Here is an 8,549-nt window from a genome sequence, read left to right on the forward strand (position 1 = left end):
ATGTATACATCATATTTTTTATCAATCGCAATAATTTCGGTTCCTTAAGTTTTATTGTATGTTATCTTTTTTCAAGGAATTCCAATAATTACCAACATTTCACTTTGTATTGTTTTCCTTCGCGTATAGTATAATCTGTGCATTTGCTCAAGTATGCACATTGACTGATATTTCTAAAAAACAATCAATAACTACCTTATTATTAGTCCAATAATCATCAACAAAAAACATATTCAATATGTTTTCCGTGCAACAAGCCACCAATGTACCTGCTTGCAAAAGAACAAAGTAACTCCAATACGAAGTAACGTTTTCAAAAAAAAAAAAACCCCCAAAAAAACAAAAAAAAAAAAAATCCAATAACACTAACGGAATAATCCTTAAAGTTTTATTAAATTTTATAGGATATGACAACTTGGGTGCAATTTTATTTATTTATTTATTTTTTACGCCACTTGGGGGCAATAATTAATAAAGGATTACTTGGCACATGAAACGATGGGGGAAGGCAATGGAAAATGGGGTCATAGTTTGGTATTTTGCTTAATAATGGGTTGGACTTGGACCCCCCATCGGTAGACTGTTGTTGCTTGCACACTACTTAGATTTTGCGGTGTTGACTTTAGTGATGAGTGGATTGATATTTTATTAGTATGCTTTTAAGTATTGGTGTTACCTTTCCTGAAATGGAAAATGATAAAGGCACTAATCTTTGTTCCATTTTTTTACCTTAATTTTCCATCAGGGTCGTGGTTTATTAAGTTAGGCTTGTTTTGTTCGTCTTGTTTACCCACTTTTATTTCACAACTAATGCTATGTTAGTTCACATGATCTAATATGATGTGATTTTTAGATTTAATGAAATTTGGACCTAATTTGTATACTAATTAATAATACCACCTCCGTTTCTTATTACTCGCAACAAAGGGGTATTATTTGTGAGATATAAAATATTCATTTGTTGCAAGTAATAAGAAACGGAGGTAGTATACAAGATTATCATATATAAAAAATATAAAAAAAAAAACAAGAATTGAGTCTTTTATGTTTAATATCTTTTGCTAATAATAATGGAGAAGATATTTTATCAGTCCAACGGGATTTTGATATATCCTCTATTGGCTGGCTGAATGATATTCTACTCTATTGGCTAGATAATATCCTATACTGGCTGGATAGTATCTTCTATTGGCTATATGATAATCATCAAGGACATCATCCAGCCTCGATATCATATAGCTAATAGAGGATATCATACAACAAAATAAAGGATATACACAATCATAAATGATATCAGATAACCAATAGAGGTTTTTATTCAACCATAATGATATCATATAGCTAATAGAGGATATCATCTAGCCAATAGAGGATATCATCTGGTCATGTATAAATTATTGGAGGATATAAATTATTTAATGGAGAATATGTATAACTTGTTTGAGGATGTGTATAATTTGTTTGATGATATGTATAACAATGGTGAAACCTACATTGATGATCTCGCACTAAAGGTCATGGGCATAACATAGATTGCTCACTTCTCAACAAAAATAGATGCATTAGTTATTAAAATGCTCACAATTCAACATATAATCATATGAGACAATCCATTTCAATAATTATACATCACATAAGAAAGCCCCAATTCGATCAATATATTGCTAGTATATATAATTAGGATTTTTTAGATGAGGAGGAGATTGAAAAATCTGTTGTAGTTGTAGCTACCATTGATGGACGCTCTTTGGTAGAGACAAAGGAAGATACAATGAAAAATAATTGATAGGGAAAGGATTTTATTTAAGAAAGAGAAGGTATTGACGCGCGAAACAATGGGTGCGGCTTGTCACACCCAATACTTTGTGATATTAAAACAACCTAAGTTGGATAATAATTCAATTTGACCAATATAATGTTATTACAGAGTAGAGATTTATATATATTTAAGAAAAATATACCCATGGAATAATTATTGGAATGGTCTCAATAAATAATTTTCGAATATAAACTTTTACAATGTTATACGGAGTACAATGATTAAAGATATTAATTACGCCGTATTGACTAAAATTTACACTGGCATATGTGTCTTGTCGAAATGAGATGTTTGAATAAAAATAGAGGGAGTAATTCCATTCCAAATCCTCAAGCCATAATTAATTACACAAACTTTTAAATAAAACGTATGTTCAGTAAATTGCTGAACATCTTTTATAAAGTGACAATAAAATGTGCAAAAGTTACACTAAAACATACAAAAGTTACCCTGACATATATAAGAGTTATTTATGCTTTATTGATAAATTTGACAAAAGTGACACTAAGTCTAACAAAAGTGTACCCGATATACAGTAAATTACTAAAAACCGGATGTATACAAAAGTTTTCCAATTAATTAAGCTCCGAAGTTCTGTTTAGAGGATTAAACCTGGTCGATGTCATAACTGTTAGTTTGATCGTAACATTCAAATCCACGCACAAAATAAATACAAACATTAACACGAAATTCATTCCCTACCATTCCATATTATGATATTATAATATTACTCATAATATTCATGCATAACATTATTGTCACAACATTTCTAATACAAACCAAATAAAACTCAATTAAAATCTAAATTAAACAAGGCTAACGGACCTAAAATAAGTAAGACTCCTAAACTTTTCCCACGGCTTATCATAAACAACCGTCTCGTAATTATGAGAATCATTAGCAGCGATCGTAAGCCGGTAGTTTTTACCGGCGACAACCTGTTCTTCACCCTTTACGATTTTCACAATTCCGAGGTGAGAATCCTCTTGATCATTGTGTTCTTTAACCGCGAATTTTGCGATGTCTTGAACGTAAGGATCACCTAAGTTTTCGATCGGCTTGAACCCCCCTATGACTTCTGAGCCGCCGCGCAACCCAGCTGCCGATGCGACGGAGATGATCACGGCGAGAAGAGAGAGAACAACCAAGAGTGTGGTGCGGGTCGACATTTTTCTCTAGATTTTAGGTGAGACAACGAGAGAAATATTGGATGTTTTTTTTTTAAATGTAGAGTGAGAGGTGGTTAAGGGGTTGAATTGTATATATAGCCATATGGGGAGTAGGGAAGGATGAACAAGGAAAATGGACAATTGTGAGGTGAAATTTAAAATAAGTAAGATTTTTATTGGTCAATTTTATTAATATATAAAATGTAAATGAAATAATCTAGTCCAATTTTTCACGGAGTATTGATTTATTATTTGAATTATAAATATAAATGAATTAATGGCACATGAAAGATGAAACAAGTTACCATTGAAAGTATTACTTTTTTTTTTTTTTTTTTTTTTTTTTTTTTTTTTTGACAAAGAGAACAAATAAAACACTAAAAGGACCGCGAAATAGACAGACGACGGCGAGCATGACCCGCTAGCCAGTGAGCCGATAAGATCCAAGACCTAGGAACCTTCTGAACCCTGCAGGCCAAGAAACTGTTGATTGCATCTTTGGTAGCTTCCAAAAGCCACACGCAAGAAATATCCATACCACCTGGCCTTGACAGAAGGGAGACCACCTGAGCACAGTCCGTATAGACTAAAACCCGATCAAAGCCCCGACGCTTGGCCATTCTGAAAGCTCCTAAGCAAGCTTGGAGCTCAGCCTGCAATGCTGAGGCAGCCCTAGTAGCCCTCAACCCACCTCCCAAGACCAAATCCGAGGGAACGTCTCGGAAGATCCACCCAGTACCCGCCGTATTATCATCACCATTCCAAGCTCCATCAAAAATAATATAGCAGTCAAAAGTATCTAATACTGAGCCCCGAAGCCAACCTTTATCCAAGGGAGAAGAAAACACCCGGGGCAAATGAACCGAAGATCGAATCTCGGAAACAGCAAGCGCATCCTCCCCCCTTGAAACCCAAGTCGAAGCTAAACACAGAATTAGGCTAGGAGAAACCACAGCATTCTGGAAAATCTTGCTGTTACGAGAGACCCAAATTGCCCACATAAAGCAAACAAAGTATGAGAGACTAGACCAATCCTTGGACACCTTGAACCCTGTAATCGTGGCAGTGAACCAATCTTGGAAAGGAGCTTCCTGTAACGAAGAAAGAGAGAAACCTAAAGGACCATTAACAAGCAGATCAGAAACAAACTCACAATCTCGGAAAATGTGCGAAGTCGTTTCGCAACATTGATAGCAGAAGACACACACAGGAGTGACGGGCATTTCATGGTGATAAAGAATAGAAGTGAGAGGCAAGGCATCATGCAACAATTTCCAGACAAAAACCTTAAACTTCGGAAGCATAGCGATTCCCCAGAACTGCTTCCACCATGAATCAGAGGCTGGAACACTAGCCACCACATCCATAGACTGCCGAACCAGCATGGCATAAGCAGTCTTAGTGGAAAAACTCCCATCCCTAGAGAATTTCCAGTAGACGAAATCATCCATGACACTGAAAGGCCTTTCCAGAGAAAGAATCCTTTGCACAGAAATAGAGTCAAATAGGCGATGAATCACAGAGGTATCCCACGCGTAATTACTTTTAATTCAAGGCAAACGTAAATCACATTTGAACACATGACAATTTCAAAACAATTTAGGGTTTGTTTGGCATCATTTTTTGTTTTCAGTTTTTTGTTTTTTTGAAAACCAAAAACCAAAAACAGGAAACAAGAAAAAGGTGTTTCCACTTTTCTGTTGTCAGTTTTCAAAATTATCATGATTTTAATAAATCTATATAATTTTTGTTTCATTATGTGACATGTATAATACACTTTTAAAAAACAAAAAACCAAAAAACAGAAAACCACAACGATGCCAAACGAACCCTTAGTTGCTCACTTGAGTTGTCCTTCCCTCTAGTGTATTTTGTAGAAGTATATTCTTTTTTTGGGTGTTTAGAAAGCTATAAGGGCAGGTAATGAGAATTGATCCCAACATCTCTCGAAATAGAGATGCAGCTTTAACCACTTGATCTATCCTTCACTCTTATGAGTTTTTCGTATATAAAGAAATACTTTATACAATATCAATATATAAATTAAATAATACGGAGTATGATTGTAGTGACTTTACTTGATTATGTTTTATGTTCACACTAGCTAAGAATTCACTTGATTGTCCACGTGTCTCTAGTTGGAGGATTGTTATAGCTTGAAAATCTTCAATTACCTTTGAAAATTAAACACAGTTTCCAATTTGAGATTTACAGAGTATCAAATTATAAATAATTTAAAATTGTGACTTAAATGCTATTCATTTTTCAATACCTATTGATCAAGCATTCCCATTTACATATTCATTCTAATTTTTGTCTAAATTAATTTCTCACTAGTAAAAACTAAGTGCATCGAGTTAAATTTTTTTTAATACAAGTACAATCTAAGATGAAAATAGTTGTCCTCGAATGTAATTTTAATTACGTACTCCACATTATTTCTATCTTCAGTTTAAAATATATTTTTAATAACTCACTTATTAACCAATCAGACATCTATGATTGATCTATTACCGATTACAAAAAAGTCTTCTCTTTCATATCATTTTTGTCGCATGTCAAAGTACTACGATTATTAATTCTTGTACTATACGGACCACAAATTCAATATGCATGTACGTTGCACGAGCAAAGTATAACAAGACATAAGAAGATCAATAATTAGAAAGGACAAATCTAATTTGATGTAATGAATGAAATGTGCGAATTTGACTTTGCAATCACTATAAAAGGGAAGGAGAATGAGTATAGGGGACTAGTGGCCGGGAGTGATGCCTACCATTGACGCCAAGTTACTACTACAATTAGGAATGAGCAAACCCGGGTACCCGGCCATATCTATTGAAACTGAATCCGAAACCCATTTTAAAATTTTGAACCATATCGGAATCAACCTAAACAATTCCAAAATCTACTAGTTCTGTCCTAGTATTTGTGGGAAATTTGGAACATTAAGATAAATCCTATAACAACTTATTTAAAAAAGCCAAATGGCGAACAAAGAGTATTAAAATATACTACCAAAAAAATGAGGTGAGTTCCATAACCAATTTGTCTCATTAGCCCAAATGAACAGCCCAAGACAATAAAATCTATTATAAGCCCACTAGATGCATGGATTGAGTACTTCGTAATTTTGTATAATTCATTGTGTACTGTTATGAAAAAAATTCATTCAATTGTCACTCTCAAAGTTTACTGATAAATTGATTGATTAATTATTATATTTCAATTCGTTCACATTATTAGTCTTACACTCTAATCACTTGAAATTTAATGCTAGCTGAGCTGTGTAGATCGAGTACCAACTCATAGCACTAAGCTAGAAACTGAAGTCACGAACAAATAGTAGTATAACGCTGATAGTAGTTTAACAAATAGTGTTAGAAATATGAGATTAAATCATATTGGAAAATCTATTGATAGTAGATTAGTAGTATAACACTGCAGTAGGATTCATCATTTTTTCATTTGTCGCCTCTTTTTTTTTTTTAGAACTCTCTCAAACCTAGGGGCTAGGGCTTGTTTTGATTGACTGAACTGAACTTATTGGAGCTGAACTGAATTGAATATTTTATGAGAGAAAGAATTTAAGAACTGAACTGAACTGAATTTATTAAAAGTTGAAACTAAACTGAACTGAAAATAATATGAAGAGAACAGACCCCTAGTTTCCACATATTTTTCATCAAAAAAATCACAAAGTTTCCACATAATTTTTTTTTTGTTGATTTTTTTTTTTACCCTTGTAAAGTAGCTAAGTTTAGTCTTTAATTAGGGTGCGAATATGTGAATTTATTTTGTTTGATGACTAATTTAAGTTATTTTTAAAATTAGTGTATACGAAGCCACAAATTACGTGACAAACAAGATTTAATATTTATTCACCACTTCTTAAGATTTCAATCAATTAAGTAGTTGATAACTCGTGTTGACATTTGGAGGACTAGAGGTTGTTTTGCGACATAGAAAGTCAAAATATTATGATTCATTATTGCAATTGGAAACCCCATTACCTTAATATGCGCTATACTATGACAACAAAATTTACAAATCACCGACCCATGAAAATATTGTACGTGGAGTATATAACAAACTCAACTGTTTGGCTCTTTTGCTTTCCTCTAAATTGCACCAACACGTTAACTTGGTAATGTTGTTGAATTGATCCATGCCACAACTCTATGGATCACAAAGTTTTATATGTGGCTAGCCACACCGTGTGGCAAATTGTTATAGGGGTTACTTCGTTAGTGTAATATGGGTTACTTGGTTAGTGTTACAAGGGTTACTTGGTCAGTGTTATAGGGGTTACTCTGATAATGTTACAGGGGTTACTTTGTCAATATTATAGAGGTTACTTTGTTTTTTATATAAGTGATCACACGGTGTGACCAGCCACACACAAGACGTGCTGCTATGGATTGATAATAAATATATTATTGGAGAACATAACATCAAATACACATATATATAGAATCACTCATCTTTTTTATTAGAACAAAGACATCTATCAATGACTTTTATGAATGACTTTATAAAGTATCATTCAAGATTAATACTCCGTACTTTGTAAATTGAATTATGAGACGCTTTCAAGAGTGAAATTCTTAAATTTGATTCTAATGCATCTGATACAAGAATGAAAATTATTTATAGTCGAATATGTTTACATTTAGTACAACAAAACACAATGCAAGTACATAATTAAATTTAACCTATTACGGTATGGTATGTCTAAATGTAATACGGAGTAATATACTTATTCTGTAGTTTGATTGAATGAGATGAGTTGCATGAAATGTTGCCATGGCCTTTCATACACCACAACCTCATAATGTTGGACATCGGCGTTGCTGCATAGCGTCTTGGCAGTGATGATAAGGCGGTAGTTGATGCCGGCAACAACCTGAGTCCACCCCTTAAGGATGCTCAACAACTTGACCTTGTGGGCTTCTTGCTTGTTGTGTTCCTTGACGGCAAATTGCGCCACCTCAATCACATGTGGGTCACTTAGGTTCGTTATTGGACTGTAGCCTCCAGGTAGATCCGGAGGGGGGATCTCTTCAGCGGCAGAGACGACGGTGATGAGTAGAAGAGAGAAAAGGCAGAAGAGTTGATGACCCATCCTCATATTGGATTAGTTTTAGATCAAGAAATGGTAAAAATTATTATAGGGTATGTGTTTTTATATAAATATGGAATTTGCTTGAGATCTTTCCTTTGGATCCTAGGTTTATGCAAAAGTCATCGTGTGATTCCCTTCACAAGTGGAAATTGTCTCCTCTGCATGTAAAAATTCTATAATGTCATTCTTTAAAAAGGACACCACAATATGCTGACATGGCGAAATCTGATTGGTCCGTATTTAGTATTTTCATTTTCGTTCTGAATTATTTTTTATGTCCGTAATGTATTAAAAATGTATTTATGTTATGTATTCTTTTTAATACATGTAAAACAATACGTAATTATAAATTATGAAAACTAATTTTATAACATTATAATTTTTTGAAAATAAGCTTATAATTAATCATCAAAATTATTAAAAAAAAAAATCA

At 33.5% G+C, this 8,549-nt stretch overlaps 2 pseudogenes; both read right to left on the reverse strand.

Annotated features, from left to right (window-relative positions):
- Positions 1 to 2,625: 2,625 nt before the first annotated feature.
- On the reverse strand, positions 2,626 to 2,988 carry LOC145610873 (cysteine proteinase inhibitor 1 pseudogene; annotated as a pseudogene).
- Positions 2,989 to 7,750: 4,762 nt separating this feature from the next.
- On the reverse strand, positions 7,751 to 8,122 carry LOC145610875 (cysteine proteinase inhibitor 1 pseudogene; annotated as a pseudogene).
- Positions 8,123 to 8,549: the final 427 nt, after the last annotated feature.

The sequence above is a fragment of the Chenopodium album genome, chromosome 24 (assembly GCF_948465745.1).
Source record: "Chenopodium album chromosome 24, dcCheAlbu1.1, whole genome shotgun sequence".
In the NCBI taxonomy this organism is placed as follows: Eukaryota; Viridiplantae; Streptophyta; class Magnoliopsida; order Caryophyllales; family Amaranthaceae; genus Chenopodium; species Chenopodium album.